This window comes from Felis catus, chromosome D4 (assembly GCF_018350175.1).
Source record: "Felis catus isolate Fca126 chromosome D4, F.catus_Fca126_mat1.0, whole genome shotgun sequence".
NCBI lineage: Eukaryota > Metazoa > Chordata > Mammalia > Carnivora > Felidae > Felis > Felis catus.
The window spans coordinates 92,248,302-92,265,444 of NC_058380.1; the positions used below are offsets into that span (position 1 = coordinate 92,248,302).

The following is a 17,143-nucleotide window of genomic DNA, read 5'->3' on the forward strand; positions in this document are numbered from 1 at the left end:
TGGAACCTGCTCTCCATCAGGCTCCAGGCAGGGACACCTGGCCACTCAGGCTGGAGCAGTGGTCCTGTCCCCTCGTCATTGTGACCCATCCCCGCTTAGGGGGTCCCAGGAAAATTCAGCACCTGGCCTCACTGTGGCAGGTGCCAGGTTGGGCCGGGCCACAGACCTGGGAAAGCCACACGGGGGCTGCTGCAAAGGGGCTTCAGGAGGCAGGGTGGCAAGGAGGCGTCTTGGGCAGACCCTCACCCCCAAGCGGCCAGAACCCGGCAGCCTCAAGCTCCCGTCTGGGCAGTGGTGGGGGCCGGCCTCCTGGAGCCACAGGAGAGCCCCTCGGGAGAAGGCAGCTGGGCTCCAGTGCCCAGCACCCCCCCCCCCAGATCAGGGCTCAAGTGGGCGGGGGGCAGTCGCTCTGGGGAACGGGAGGCACCTCCCACCAGGTGTGTGTGGGGAACGCGGGTGGGGGCAGATGAGCAGAGAGCAACAGAGAACCTTCCAAACCTGGCATACCCGGGGGCTCAGGGAGCACAGGAAAAACAACCCGGGTGGTATTTTAAAACATAATTACCCGCCCCCGCCCCCCCCCCACGGCCTGCTGTGATTACACACGCAGACGCAGAGCCAAAGCCAGCGCCGCGGCATTTACATAAAGAGCGCTCACCAACAGAAATAACGGCGTCCACAACGCAGCCTGCCGTGTTTCTCCAAACAGTAGAAGTTGTTTCCGCTCCTCTCGCCTGCACCCCGACCCGCCCCAGCACCAGCCCCAGCCCCCCACCCCGGTCCCTGACCCCCCCCCCCGGGGACCGGCCCCCCGCCACCGCCCCTGCCCCCCGCCCCCGGCCCCCTACCCCCCAACCCCCCAACCCCGGCCACCAGCCCCCCGCCCCTGCCCCCTGCCCCCTACCCCCCAACCCCCCACCCCCGGGCCCCAGCCCCCGCCCCTGGGCCCCACCCCCAGCCCCCGCCCCCGCCCCCGCCCCCGCCCCCAGCCCCCTACTCCCCAACCCCGGCCACCAGCCCCCCACCTCCGTCCCCGATCCCAGCCCCTGCCCCCCACCCCAGCCCCCACCCCCGGACCCCCGCCTCAGCCCCCGGCCCCCGGCCCCCAGCCCAGCTCCGGAGAGCCAGAGACCAGCAGATCCAGAACACCCAGAACAGCCTCTTCTATTTCTGCTCTGCCTAGCGCGGGTACTGCGCCAGCTAAAAATACCCGAACCCGCGTGGTGGCTCATCTGGAAAGGTGCGCCCAAAGCCTTCCCTGCCCCTGCCCCTTCCCCGGGCCCCAAGTCTCCTCCTCCCAGGGAGAGGAGGGGGCAGCTTACAACCAGGTTCTGGGAGCCTGGGAGAGCGTGCACGGGGCCCCTCGCGTGTCCCCGTGGCCTTCGGGCAGGCGTCCCTGACTGCGGGGCTGGCGGGAGGCCCCTCGGTGGGCTGTGGGCAGGGACACGGCAGCCCGCAGACGGACCCACGGATCGCACTGAGGTCACTCGGGGTACCGGCCACCGCGGCGGAACCACCACCCTCACCATCAACGGCCTCGTTTTCAACCAGCAACAGCTCCAGCCTCCAGGACCGTGGGCTCCGAATATTTTGGGCCCGTGGAATTTGGAGAGAAGCACATGAAAGTGAAGAGCAATTAGGTGTTTGTCCCGAGAGGTGAGTAATTGCTCTCCCTGTAGGAAAGGTGAGTCCCGGTCAAAAGGCCTCTACGGAATGATCCGGAACAGTAGCTGATCTGGGCCAAAGGGGCAGCCGCAACCAAGGACAGGCAGAGTTTCCCTCGGATCACCGGACAGAGAAAACTGTAACTGTGGACACAGGACTCATGGGTGGACCCGCCAGGGGCTCTGGGCACCAAGAAGGGACCCAGCTGCTCCCTGACTCGGTGACGCTGCGTGAATCCAGCCGGCGAGGACATCGTGCTGGGTGAGAGGAAACCAGCACAGAAGGACAAGTCCCGTCAGATTCCACTGGCTGTGGGGCCGAGAGGAGTCGGACCCGCAGGGACAGACAGCACGGGGGGCCGGGTGGTCGGCGCGTAACGGGACCGAGTTCGGTCTGGGAAGACGGACACTCCTGGGGACGGACGGAGGGGACGGCTGCACGGCAGCGTGAGTGTGCCCGACGCCCCCGAACTGTGCCCTCAGCAACAGCTGTCACGGCAAGTCCTGCGTCACGATATTCCAGCCCAACGACACGATTCTCTTGAAAGAATGAAAGGCCTCTGTGGGAGACGAGGGCTGTGGTCCTCATTTCGCAGTCTGTTAAGCACGGATAGAAGGCAGCGCTGGTGACGCAGGCCTGCGGGGACCCCGGGAGGGTCACCGACCTCCGTCCCTGCACCTTCGCGCCCTCCTGGGGGTCACTGACTGGAAACCTGGAGGAAGTGATGGACTCTCTCCCCAAACAAGACACACAGAGTCCCCAGCCCACGGGATGCTGGTGCATCACCACGCCCCAACGGTGTGGCCTCTGTTCCTGTCCCCAGATGCACAGAGTGTCTCTGGCGGCCCCTCGGAGATGGCCTAGGCAGCCCCCATCCTTGGCAGGGAGCCCCCACCAATGTGTGTGGCCGCCAGCAGGTGACCGAGCCCCTGGGAGGTTGGGCGCGGAGGTGTGGGGACAAGGAAGGGGACGCTCAGAGCACGTGTCATTTGTTAAAATGGCACAATAAGAAATCGAACCCCTAGTCCTTGATTATATCGGAAAACACAACGTAAAGCCAAACGGAAAGAAAAAGGCTGGTCACGCTACCCACTTTCAACTCACTATAAACCGATCGTAACGGTACGTGCGGGCAAGCGAAGGGACACGCGGTCCACAGCACGGAAACAGGCCGGCACAGACACGCTCGGCTGACTTGTGACAAAGGTTCGCTCGCCACTCCACGGGGGAGGTGACGGCTGCTTCGGCACGTGGTGCAGAGGAAGCAGCCAGGCACGGACAGATCACAAAAGTGAAGCCGCCCTTGATCTGAGCCTCACGCCTGACGCGGAAATTGACAAAGATGACCCGGGACCTCGCGTAAAACACAAAACTACAAAACTTCCAGGAGAGACTCCTCGTGAACTCGGGTTCGGCGAAAAGCTTACACACGACCCCGAAAGCACAGCCCGTGAAGGAATGGCCTGATTAGCGGGACCCCACGGAAGGGAAAGCCTCCCGCAAAGACAGCGGCCCCAGCCTGCAGGCCTGCACCCGACAGGCGATTTGTGCTGAGAACCCGCAGCGGCTCTCAACGCCCGACAGCCAGAAAACGGACAGCTCGATCTTTAAAATGGGCAAAAGATCCAAACAGATGCTCGGTGAGAGAACACACAGACGGCAGACCGGCACTGAAGAGGCAGCCACGTTAGCCACCGGAAACTCCAAAAAAAACCGCATGGAGACACCACTCCACACGCACGGTGCGGCTGAACTTGCGGCCTGAGTGGGGCGAGGGGTGGCCACTGGGCGCTGGTCCCCAGCCACAGTGCACAGGGGGACACAGACACCCCGGGGGATGGCTGGGCAGGGGGACACGGGCACCCTGGGGGACGGCTGGGCAGGGGGACACGGGCACCCTGGGGGACGGCTGGGTAGGGGACACGGGCATCCTGGGGGACGGCTGGGCAGGGGGACACGGGCACCCTGGGGAACGGCTGGGTAGGGGACACGGGCATCCCGGGGGACGGCTAGGCCGGGGGACACAGGCACTCCAGAGGATGGCTGGGTAGGGGACACGGGCACTCCATAGGCGGCTGGGCAGGGGACATGGCACTCCAGAGGATGGCTGGGCAGGGGGGCACGGGCACCCCGGGGGACGGCTGGGCAGGGGGACACAGGCACCCCGGGGAATGGCTGGGTAGGGGACACGGGCACCCCGGGAAACGGCTGGGTAGGGGACATGGGTATCCCGGGGGGCAGCTAGGCAGGGGACACAGGCACTCCAGAGGATGGCTGGGCAGGGGGACACGGGCACCCTGGGGGACGGCTGGGCAGGGGGACATGGGCACCCCGGGGGACGGCTGGGCAGGGGGACACGGGCACCCTGGGGGACGGCTGGGTAGGGGACACGGGCATCCCGGGGGACGGCTAGGCCGGGGGACACAGGCACTCCAGAGGATGGCTGGGCAGGGGACACGGGCACTCCATAGGCGGCTGGGCAGGGGACACGGGCACTCCAGAGGATGGCTGGGCAGGGGACACGGGCACTGCACAAGCGGCTGGGCAGGGGACATGGGCACCCTGGGGGATGGCTGGGCAGGGGGACACAGGCACTCCATAGGCGGCTGGGCAGGGGACAAGGACACTCCAGAGGATGGCTGGGCAGGGGACACGGGCACTCCATAGGCGGCTGGGCAGGGGACACGGGCACCCTGGGGGATGGCTGGGCAGGGGGACATGGGCACCCCGGGGGATGGCTGGGCAGGGGGACACAGGCACCCCGGGGGATGGCTGGGCAGGGGGACACAGGCACTCCATAGGCGGCTGGGCAGGGGACACGGGCACTCCAGATGATGGCTGGACAGCTCTTCCAAAGCTGAACACAGGCTGAGTGTGGGAGCCACACCCCCTCACCTGGGTGCTCAGCCAGGGAAACGGGATGAAGACAGTCCGCTCGGGCCCTGACCAAGGACGCGGACAGAGGCTCTGCTCACAAATACCCTCACTGGAGACGGCCCAGTGTCTCGTGTGGGGACAGAGAACAGATCAGTGACCGCCAGGGGATGGGGTGGGGGTGGGTGATGTCGGGCGGCACGGAGGGTTGACGGAGCTGCTGTGTATCGTGAGCGCCCAGGCGGCCCGCCCAGCGCTCCCCTGCCCTGCCCCTTGTTGCTGGGCCCCAGGAGGCCCCCCCAACACCCACCAGGCAGGCAGTTCTGAAAGGGCCACACCCACAAAGGCGCCCATGCGTCTGAACACAACCGTGTTGGCATCCTGGATACAGGGCAGGGGGTCCTTCCGAAAGGCGCACTTGGGCCCCGAGGGGTGGGGCCGAGCATCAGCAGCTGGGGGTCTTCACAGATGACTGCTCTTTCACGTGAAGACAGAAATGCCACCAATGTAGCCGCGTCCCCCAGCGACTGTGAGACGAACCCTATTTTGCGGGAGCTAAAAGGCAAGGAAGGACAGAAGGCATCTCAGAACCAACGAGATCCCAGCACATCGCGCACAAAATAACAAGTCTGGCAGGGAAAGCCCCGAAGAAAGAAACCTACGAGCGGACACAGAAACGTCGAGGAGACGCCCTGCCAGGGGCCCCCCACGCGGGAACGGTCTCCGTGCACAGGTAGGGTCCCCGGGTCCCCGTGCGCAGGCAGGCGCAGGCACAGCGGCCGGACAGGACGTGAGGCTCTGACCCTGCAGCCCTGGACGGCACCCAGGGCGACCCTGAGCCGCAGCTCCTCTGGGGCCCGGCTCGTAACATTCCAAACCTCCTCTGGGAGGCTCCCCGTCCAACTCAGCCAGTCCCACTCAAACCTGCCACGGATGCTGCCTGTCCCCAGACCCCACAGGCCTGCCAGTTTTGTGTCCAGCACCCATGTCTGACCCTGGGAGACCCCACCGAGGCCCCAGCTGGTGTCCCGGCAAACCCAGCGGCTGCCCGCACTGCCAGCCTGACCGCATTCTCGTCTGTCAGCTCCACGGACTCGAGACGTCCACCGTGGACGGCCTGGACAGATCCTGGTCCGTGACACCAGGTGACACTGGTCACCCTGAAAACACAGTGGGGCTCTGCGTGCCCTGGGACCGTGTTTATGTAAGATGCACGCACGGGCTATGCTTGAAGACAAAACACGGGACGCGAGGCCGCTGGGAGACGGCGGGAGGCGGAGCAACGGGTGGAGAACAGCTCTCCCCAGTGTGACCTCCTATACTCTTTACAATGATTAGCACACATCGGCTACACAAACACAAACGCGTTTAACCTGCGAGGTGCCCCAAAGACCCCTGTACAGCAGTGGGGGAGTGACCCCCCCCATCAAGAACAACTCCGAAAGCTGCATTAAAAATAAGGTGCTGGACGCGCCCCAGGGCAGCTCAGTCAGTTAAGCGTCGGACTCTTGATTTCGGCTCAGGTCAAGGTCTCACCGATCTTGGGTTTGAGCCCTGAGTCGGGCTCTGCGCTGTCAGTGTGGAACCTGCTTGGGACCCTCTCACTTCCTCTCTGCCCCTCCTGCTTGCACAGGCTCTCTCTCAAAATTTAAAAAAAATAAAAAATTAGTCTCAGGGCCAGGCCCCTGAGCTGAGGGGACAGCTGCCGTAGGGCTGGGTGGGAGGGACAGCCGGGCCTGGAGCGTGCCGATTCGAGGGGCCTCGGCCTGGGAGATGGCCCGGCTTCCCCTCAACTTCCTGCCACCACTAAGTAGCACGTGTGCAGGACCAGATTCAGAAACCAAAGGAAGGTGAAATCGGGGATGTGGTGCCCACGTGCGAGATAGCAGACTCGGGGGCCTGCCGGGAGGAGGCGGTCTGGGAACCCCAGGACCGGCCGTGGCCTGGGAGCCGCGGCGAGCACCTCGCCGGCTCCCACCTGAGGCCTCTAACGACGGACTGTCTGTGGAGGAGCGCTGGCGGGAGCTCCCAGATGCTTCCTACCGTGTCGAGCTTCAACGAGAACTCAGCAGGAACAGGGGGAAATGAGTAATAAGAAACCAATTTACAAAAAGACATTAGATCAGACCCAAGGTGGTCCGTCCCAGACAATGGCCACCACCCGTGGAGCGCCTGCTCTCGACAGGGCAGGAAACGTAGCAACACAATGGGGAGCTGCACCAGACAACCAGAGTCTGTGGGAAGGATCAGACCCTGGACGGAAGATCGGTGTCGCTGGAGGAGACGGAACAGAGCAGGTGACAGGAATGCCAACCTGGAGAAGAATGCCAATATCCAGACTGAAGCGGAGAAAGGAAACACAAGAGTCACAAAGAGCGAAAGAGACACGGGACGTGGGGCGAGCATGACCCCGTGTCCCGGGAGCCCAGGAGGCCCGGCGGCGCACGGGAGCCAGGGTGACCGAGAGGTCCCAGCTAAGAGGGAGGGGGCCGGGCCCTGAACACGCTCCCGGACGGAGGCCGTGCTCAGATGGATGCTGGACTCTCTAACCCTGAAGACAGCAGCCCCCACACTCAAAAGAAAGGGAAATAAACAGAACCAAGTGGCTGATCAGCCAGAAAGGGGGAAGATAGAGAAACACAGATCAGAGGGGACGGATGGGAAATCGCTAGAAAGACGGGACACGAAACCCCAAGACACCAGTGATTACACGAGACGGGACCGGACTGTGTGCGAGAAGACAATGAAGGTCTGTTAAGCCCGGACAAAAACACCAAAACCCACGACACATCGTGAAGCCGCGTGGAGACGACACAGCGCGGCCACGGACCGGGGCGGCCGGCGGGCCCACCTGAGAGCACGCGACACTCCAGCGCGGCAGGGGACGTAAGAACCACCGCACGCGGCCACCCCAGCAGGAACACGAGAACAAACGTGCGGGCGCGTGTGGGATGCGACGTAATCATCGGTGCAGTTCATTCAGCTGACGGCCTGGCTGCTTCCTTCAGTGCGTATGGAACATATATTCTGGGGCATAAAGCAATTCCTGACGAATTCCAGAGCAGTGAGGCGGTATCAAATTCGCGGGGCATTTGATTTGGAAACTTCAACAAAAACATGACCAGAAAACCCAAAGTGTGGTTGGAAGTCGAGGAACCCGCCGTCGCACAAGCCAAGGGTCGAGGAAAACACCGCGACTCAGTGACACGACCAGAAAATCTGTTTCGTGGGTGCCGATGAAAACGCGCGAGACAGGATGAAGCCAGCCGCGCGGCCCAGGAAGTGCGTGGCCCCACACACACTTACCGTAAAAGGCTGAGAAGTCAGTCATCTGAAGATCTGTCCTTTTTTTTTTTTCAAGTTTATTTAGAGTGGGGGAAGGGCAGAGAATGAGGGGGACAGAGGGTCCGAAGCAGGCTCAGTGCTGAGAGCTGAAAACCCGACGAGGGGCTCGAACTCACAAACCTTGAGATCCTGACCTGAGCCAAAATGGAGTCAGACGCTCGACCGACAGAGCCACCCAGGCGCCCCGAAGGATCTGTCTTAAAAATCCAGGGCAAGAACAGCGAATAAACTCAGAGAAAGTTGTAGTACGGTGAGATGAAAACATATACGAAGACAGAAAATAGAGAAAAAAATCCAAAAGTTGGTTCTCTGAAGAAAAGGGAAAGGAAAAAAGGCACAAACTAACAGTGTTCGGAACACAGCACGGGCCCCTGCAGGACGGGGGCCTGTAGACCTCCAGGGTGAACAGACCGACGGGAAGTATTTGAGGCTGTCTGGGGCGTACGCGACTTTAGCTGCACATGTTTCTGTTAATTAATGAATTATCTTGAGAGACAGAGAGAGCAGGGGAGGGCAGAGAGAGCGTGGGAAGAGAATCCCAGGCAGGCTCCGCGCTGTCAGCACAGAGCCCGATACGGGGCTCGAACCCAAGAACCGTGAGATCGTGACCTGAGCCGAAACCAAGAGTCGGGCGCTTAACCGTCTGAGCCCCCCAGGCGCCCGGGAGATCTTTCTTTAACGACATAAACGGCATCCTTAGGTCGTGGGCTGCACGGAACACACGAGGGGACGGCCCCGCTCCAGACGTCGGGAGGGACCTTAAGAGGATGTTAGGGACAAGTTCACGCCAATGAGTCAGAAAACCAGATGCGGCCGACAACCGTCCGGAGAGGCAGGAGCACGCTTCCAGGCGGACCGAGTCCTCGACTGAGAAGACATAAAAGTACAAAACAGGCGGGAAGGAATTCTCGGTTCATTTCAGAAGGTGGATAACCCCGCAGGGAAACGTGAGGCACCGTCTGAAGGGAAATGAGACACGCGGCCCGGTGCTCGCAAGCGAGGAACGTCCAGGCTCGCTCCCGCGGCGGGTGGCCGCCCGTGAAACGGATCTGACCCTCGAGGCGCTCTCCGCGGCCCCCAGGCCCTGGTTCGGAGCCCCCCCCGCCTCCTCCGAGGCGGGCGTGGGGGGGGATGTGTCTACACCGGGGCGCCCACACCGCGTGTGGGGCCTGTGCCAGCAGATCTCCTGGCGTTGAGGCCGGAGCCCAGGACCGTGCAGGCCACGTGCCCAGGCTCCCACTGAAGCAGGTGGCCCCCTTCCACACTGCCTGAGGCCCCTTCCGGGGCACGGACACTGCGGAGGGCCTCACACCTCAGGACGGTCACCAAAACCGGGCAAAAAAAAAAAAAAAAAAAAAAAAAGAGAGGAGGAGGCCGAATGCAGAAATTCAATCGTAACTAGGCCGAACTTATTCCAGAAACACAAGTGTTTTGTTTTTTTAACGTTCAAAAAAGCACTCAGCGTAACTCAGAAAAGTAACGGGCAGAAGAGGAAAGCGGGATGCCCGGTTCAGTATCTAGAGACAAGGCTTTTGTTAAAATTCACCCCTGATTTATGAAAAAGAAACACACCCACCTCTTAACCTAAGAAAAGAGCGTCCTTAACCTCCTAACACGCATCACAAAAGCCTGGAGCAAATATCCTACCTCAAGATGAATATTGAACGCGTTTCCCGAGCTCAGAGATGAGACGAGTGAACCAGAAGGTCTGGCCGGTACGGTCGGGCAAAAAGGAAGCAAAAGGGCCAGGAACAGAAATAAAGCCACCAGTGCCAGCAGGTGACAGGATGGGACACAGAAAATCTGAGAGTCTGCAGGGAAACTTTTGGAATAAATGAGTGGGCAGTGGCCAGGGTTTTTTTTTTTAATACTTAAAAAAAAATTTTTTTTTGTTTTTATTAGTTTTTATTGACTTTTCAATGTTTACTTATTTTTCTTAATTTTTTAAAAATATTTTTATTTATTTTTGAGACAGAGAGAGACAGAGCATGAGCAGGGGAGGGGCGGAGAGAGAGAGGGAGACACAGAATCCAAAGCAGGCTCCAGGCTCCGGGCTGTCGGCACAGAGCCCGACGCGGGGCTCGAACTCACAGGCCCTGAGATCATGACCCGAGCTGAAGTCGGACGTTTAACCGACTGAGCCACCCAGGCGCCCCTCAATGTTTACTTATTTTTGAGAGAGAGACAGAGTGTGAGCGGGGGAGGAACAGAGAGGGAGGGAGACACAGGATCCGAAGCGGGCTCCAGGCTCCGAGCTGTCGGCGCAGAGCCCGACGCGGGGCTCGAACCCACGGACCGTGAGATCGTGACCCGAGCCGAAGTCAGACCTCTGACCAACTGAGCCACCCAGGGGCCCCCAGATTTGCTTTTAAATAATAAATCCAATGTGTTTCTACATACAAGCAACAAACAATAAAAAAAAAAAATACCACGTAGATTCAAACAAAAAATGAATTTCTAGGAATTAATCTAACAACAGACATGCAGAGAATTACAAAACAGTCCCAAGAAAACCCGAAAAAGATGTAAGTAAATGGAGGAAACACCCAACATCGGAGGGATCTCAGCACAAGCCTGATCTGCAGAGTCAACGAAATCCCAACCAAACGCCGCAGGTACTTTTGTGTGGCATTTGACAAAACACGTAAAAATGCAGAAAAAAGGCAGGACGGCTGTAAGGAACAAAACCAGAGGCCGACCTTACGCAGGAATGCGGGCGCTGTGCCCTGGCACAGGGACCAGCAGTGACAGAGGGGACAGGGCAGGGCTAGGGATGGGGCCCACATGCCACATGCACACGGGGTCAGCAGGGCGGTGCCCACAGACGTGGTCTTCTCAACGAAAAGTGGCAGACCCACTCGGAAGTTGGGTGGGAAAAAAGTAAACCGTGGACCCCAGATCACCGCACGTCGAAACATCGATTCCACTCACACTACAGACGTAAACGCCTTTCACGCGGAAACAGGAGCGTCGGATCTCGTCTGCTCGGAGAACGGACATCAGGAAGAGGGGAGGCCAGGACAACCCTGGGGTCGGACTGGATTCGGAGACACCAGCCCGAACCTGCCGTTTTTACAATCTATGAGTCCCAGCTCTGACGGACAGGGGGCCTTGAAAACAAGGACGCAGACCTCGCACCCCGACGGCGAATTCTCCACGCCACTCCCCGCTGAAGGGAGAGACCGCTGGATTTTTGCCCAACGAGATGACAAATGCTCCAAAAACCCCTCTCCACTCACACGGGAGCCACAGTGAGGGAGGGAGCACCGCGGGAGCGGAGTGGGATATGTCGAGAAGCCCTTCCCGAACGCAGAGGGCCAACTAGCAAGGGTAGGGCGTAAGGAGTTAGTAACCAGCCCAGGCAGGATCATCAACAGACGCCGAGGGCGAACCCACGCTCCACCCGGCCGGGGTCTCCGATCGCCACCGTGAAGCCGGCAGTGGTTTCAGGTGCCTCCCGAGAGGACGCGCCGGGAGGGACCAGGCACCGTTTCCCCCGAGGTGCGGCCGAAACGCACAACCTGAGCCCAAACAGAGGGACGTTCAGCCAAACGGCTGAACTGTGCTCTTCAGAAAGAGAAGTGCCCTGAAGGGCAAAGGCCGAGGAGGGGAGGGCACAGAACCGCCACGATACGTACTGTGCGCATCCGAACTGGGCACAGGTTGGGGGAAAACCGCGCTGCTCTGGAGGATGGCATGAGGACACGTGGAGGGACTCAGGCACAGGCCGGCGAGCAGCACGGCGTCACCGCCCGGCCTCCTGTGCGTGGAGCACGGGACTGTGTCTATGGAAGAGGCTGTCCCCGCTTGCAGGAAATGTTCAGTACTTGGGGGCAAAGGACACAATGTCTGCAGCTCACTCCCCAACGGTCCAAAGACCCCACAGCCTCTCTGCAGGAAGAGAAACAGACGTGGCACATTCTTACCCGTGAGCGAGTCTGAGCAAAGGGCATTGATCTTGAAACGTTTTTGTAAATTTAAAATGAGTTCAAATCATGGGGCGCCTGGGGGGCTCAGTAGGTTGAGCGCCCGACTTCGGCTCAGGTCACGATCTCACGGTCTGTGAGTTCGAGCCCCACGTCGGGCTCGGCGCTGATGGCCCGGAGCCCGGAGCCCGCTTCGGAGTCTGTGTCTCCCTCTCTTCCTGCCCCTCCCCTGCTCGCGCGCTGCCTTCTTCTCAAAAATAAAATAAATGTTAAATAAGTAAAATAAATGATTCCAAATCAGAGTTGTTTAAGTAACACCTAGAAGAACATCACAGCCATCCAGACGTGGAGGAAGAGGTCTTTAAACAAAATCCGAAAACTGCCATTGCTAAATCGTGAGCAGACCTCATGACATCAAGCCCAACAGAGGACACAAAGGGCAGCAGGGAGCCCACAAGAGCAGGGAGGCTCCGGGGCGCAGGCTGCCACGCCCGCTGTTACGGGGTGCCACGTAACCAGCTACTGCGAGAGACCCAGAGTGACAAACTGCAAGTGTTCCACGAGGTAACACTGACGATGTCCCATATCCACAAATAACCGACAGACCACAAGAAGACGACCCCTAAGGAGGAGAAAGCCGGTCAGCAGAGACACCCCAGGAAACGACACAGGACGGCACCAGTGGCAGAGGCTTTAAACTAGCCACATAACATGACCATAACTTTAAAAAAAAATTTTTTTTTAATGTTTACTTATTTTTGGGAGACAGAGCAGGGGAGGGGAAGAGAGAGAGAGAGGGAGACACACAATCCGAAGCAGCTCCAGGCTCCGAGCCGTCAGCACAGAGCCCGACGTGGGGCTCGAACCCATGAAGCGCGGGATCATGACCTGGGACGAAGACGGACGCTCCACCGACCGAGCCCCCCAGGCGCCCTGACCGCAACTTTTAAAGCTGTGCAAAAGAGGAGGCCAGTGGCGCTTGGGTGGCTCAGTGGGTTGAGTGTCTGAGTCTTGATTTCACCCCAGGTCATGATCCCAGGGTTGTGGGATCGAGCCCCGCATCAGGCTCTGTGCTCACAGTGCAGAGCCTGCTGGGGATTCTCTCTCCTTCTTCCTCTGCCCCAGCCCGGCTTGTTCTCGCTCTCCCTCTCAAATACATAAACTTTAAAAAAACAAAAAAAGAGGAACCCAATGAGGAGAGAAACAGGGAGCCAAAGATAAGAACCAAATGCAACTGCAGAGAAGATCAGCAAGCATTAGAAACAGCAATAGGAACTATTCGGTCAACAAACGGAGCCTCGGAGATCGCAGGGGCAAAAGGCCACGTGACCGGGGTTCCAGACAGAGGGGCACAAAGACACCTGAACAAACCAAGGTATAAATGCACGTGCCTGAAAGGCTCCATGGACATCAGCAGAATGAACACAGAGGACACCACACAGGGGCACGTCGAAACCAGGTGGAGGACGGTCAGGGACAAAGGCGGCCTGCAGAGACACAGCATGCACAAGGGACACAGGAGGACGACAGTCCCCACGAAGAAAACAAGAGAAGGCGGAACACAAGCGTCCGGCCAGAATTCCAGGGCACGCACGCTCGCGGCCACGGACACCCCCGCACAACGACAAGGGACTGACTTCACGGCACGTAAATCACACATCACTACCGCAAACTGTCAAACGCTATAAAGACGTGTTTGCGAGTTTTCAGAATCCACTGCGGGTCCCTCACTAGGACCGTGAGAAGCTCAAGTCTCACAAAATGAGTATGTGCGGTAACTATCACCGGGTTTTTTCGTAAGTGACATTTCTTTGAAAGAGAACTGGACATCGCGTGAGAGACAAAGGAGCCTGACCTGTGCCTCACGCAGAACTTGACCCAGAACGGGCCACACGCCGAATGTGAGACCCAACGCCGTAAAACATCTGGAAGAAAATGTAGGGGAAATGTCTGTCTGTGTGCTGGTCAGGTAAAGACTTAACCACCACGAGAGCGCGGTCTGTAGAAAAATATCGCTGACCTTGTACAAGGCGATTATCAGAGGCACCGACCGCCGCCCTAGCCGTCGAAAATCCACACGTAACCTGGACTCCTCCACACGTAACTAGCGCACTGTTGACCGGAAGCCGTACGGGTCACACACGGTCGATTAACACACAGTCGGTACGTTCTATGCACCATATACCGTGTTCCTAGCACAAGGTGAGCTGGGGGAAAGAAAATAATACCGAAAAGGACAGGAAAACACACTTAACAGCACCGCAATGCAGAAAATCCACATTTAAGCGGATTGTTCGGGGTCAGTGTAATTAATCACTCAGCGTCATCAATATCCCAAAGTGTCCGTTTATGAAAGGCTCTGTCAAGGGAACGGACAGACTGCGGCGGGGGGGAAACGTTCTCGAATCACAGGCCCGACAGAGGCCTCCGCCTGCAGCATGCAAAGAACGCCCGATTCTCAACGGTGCCTCACACCCTCGCTGATCAGACAGCCCAGTAAGAAGGGCACGGATTCAAAGGGACGGCGGACCCGGCGGACCCACGTGAAAGCTGTCCGACGTCATCGGACGTCACAGAGACACCGCTACGGCCACCGGGCACAGCTTTCAACATCAGACAAGACCAAGCATTGGCGGGAACGCGGAGCAGCTGGCGGCCCACCCACAGGAGAAGGCGGAGCGGCGGGGCAAGAGCCGGGGCAGCCGCGGAGAGGGGGCCGGCCTGGCGCCCGCGGGCAGAGACGAGGACGGGGCTGACGGCACTGCTGTGAACTGGAGAGCCGCACGCCGAAGCCGGTACGTTACACGGGACTTCAAAGAACTGAAAACGGGGGCGCCCGGGGGGCTCAGTCGGTGAAGCGTCGGACCTCGGCTCAGGTCACGACCTCACAGTGCGGGGGTTCGAGTCCCGCGTCGGGCTCTGTGCTGAGCGCTCAGGGCCTGCGTGGGATTCTCTCTCTCCCTCCCCCACTCACGCTCTCAAAGATAACGCTAAAAAATGTCATAAATGTTAAAAAACTTATAGAATTTTTTAAATAAAAAGTAATTAATTTATCAAATTAATTAAATGAATAAAACGGACCGAAAGTGGAGAAAAGCCGGCTGGCTGTTTCAGGTAAAGAGGACGACGTGTGGGAAGGCTGGTCGCACGTCAAGAAGGGAAACCCGTGACCACGACCGCGCAGGGGGCCACGGGGGGTGGCGTCAGGGACAAAGGCCCCAGGGACGGGGTGAAGACGCAGGGGGCTGGGCGGCTCAAGACAGAGGTCAACAGCGGGGCTAAAAAAGCAATACCAGGAGAAACTCGACCCAAAAAGTGCCGGCAGAGAGGAGACCGGGAAACGGGGCCAATGGAAACGGATGGAAAGACAGCAGGTGCGAACCCACCTCCGTCAAGTCTCATTCCCAGTGTCAAGAGACTCAAGTTGGACCGGATGAACCCGCAACGTCGACCCTGTGCTGTGTGTAAGCATGCACCCCCCTCCCCCGCCCCGCGCGCACCAGACACGGGAGCCGGCGTGGCCGCAGGGATCGTGTCAGACCAGCCTTCACAAGCGCATGAGCTCCAGGAAACACACAAACCGCCACGGCTGGAGCACAAGGAAAGGGAAATCGATTCGTTCTGTACCTAAAGGAACAGAATTTATCATTAAAAACTCCCACAATTAACAACAATAAAAACCCGCAGAGCCAAGAGGCTTCACGGGTGGATATGTTCTATCAAACGCGCAAGACAGAAGTCACCTCAAACTTACACAAACTCTCAAAAACTACAGAAGGGAAGAGAAGGTTCGCGTTCTCCTGATCCCCGAGACCATCCTAAGAGCACTACGGGTGATTGCCCGCCACGCACACGGGCGCAGAAACCCCTGAGAAAACGTCAGCAAACTGAACCGAGCGCGGCATAAACGCCACACCACGCGGGTTCCTTCCCGGGGCTGCGAGGGTGGCTCCGCGTTAGAAAGCTAACCGATGCAGCACCACACGTGTCCGATCCAGGCAAAGACCCGCGTCGCCGCTCAGGACACAGATCAACTCTCAGGAGACCGGTGAGCGTGTGGCCGCGTGGACACGTGCCTCTCCCGTGACCCAGCAGCGCCACCTGCGCGCGGACGTTCACGGCAGCAAGACGGCAACGGCTCCTGTCCCCCGAAGCCACCCACGCGCTGGCCACTGGTGGCCGCGTCCACGGCCTAGGACTAGGAGGACCGACACCTGGCACCACGTGGACAGGCCACGCAATACGGTGAGTGAGAAGAAAGGACTGCGTTCTGAACGACGCCACTTAAAAGACTGTGCAAAAGGCAAATCGACAAGGACAGGAAGCCGGTGGGGAGGCCGCAGGGGGCCAGGGCTGGGGCGGGAGGACCCGGAGACATTTGAGGGGAGGCAGACTGATCTGATCTTGACCGTGACCCTGGTTCTCGACTGATTACAGCCCCCAGAGTCATCGCCTGTACGCTTGGAATCGGTACACTTCACTGTGTGCAAACACTTGGAATAACCACCCAACAAGGGGAGGGAAAGGTGGGCCTGACCCGGGAGCACAGACGAGTCTCACCCGAATTCTGCGGAGAGAAGCAGACGCAAGGACGCAGGGCACGACCGTGCCCACCTGATGTTCTAGGACGGGCAAACGCACCCCGAGTGACAGAGAGCAGATCCAGGGCTGCCTGGGGCGGGCGGGTGACGGCAGCGTCCTCTGTCTGACCGTGCTCTGGTGCCACAGCCCAAGACTCAAGCGGGTGCACCTCACGCCCCTTCTGGGGAGGCACGGACGTCAAACCTCAGTCACTCAGACGTAAGAGGGCACCTCAGGGTCTCCCGGGGTTTGGGGGCCACACGTGACACTGCACAGAAGTGCCCTGTCCCTGTACCTGAGACAGGAGAAGCTGAGGGCCAGGGAGCCGGGGAGGCCACCCCCGGAACCTCAGAACAGCCCGGGGCCAGCTCCCTGGGCACGTGTGGGACAGGCACGCTGGGGCCCGCGCCTCCCTCGCGTGCCCTGACTGCTGCCTCCAAAGGGAGGGACCCCCCCCGACCAGGCCAGGGACAAAATGCACCCACTGCTCCCGGGGCCCTCCCAGCAGGTGGGCGGGGATCCAACAGCGTAGACAGCCTGGGCCCAGGTCAGGAGGTGGTGAGGGGTGCTTAGGATTGGGATTCGCACGACAGACCTAGCCTTCCCCGTTCCCCGCGGGACCCCCAAGGGGCAGCTGGGCTGCAGGGGGGAGCAGCCCCCCAACAGGCTAGGGGTCTGCCTGTCTGCTGCCATGCTGGGAGCGAGGGGCTGCCCTAGTCAGGGAGGTAGGGTCGGGGATGGGGGGGCGGTGC

At 59.7% G+C, this 17,143-nt stretch overlaps 1 protein-coding gene and 1 long non-coding RNA gene across 6 annotated transcripts in view; one reads left to right on the forward strand and one right to left on the reverse strand.

The window, feature by feature from the left end:
- Positions 1–17,143, reverse strand: part of NACC2 (NACC family member 2) — a 70,716-nt gene that overhangs the window by 10,613 nt on the left and 42,960 nt on the right. The gene's annotated exons all lie outside the window — the stretch shown is intronic.
- Positions 1,077–17,110, forward strand: LOC123381798. The gene is made up of 3 exons (XR_006589241.1): positions 1,077–1,240; positions 5,008–5,272; positions 15,809–17,110. It is a non-coding gene; the product is annotated as an uncharacterized LOC123381798 (long non-coding RNA).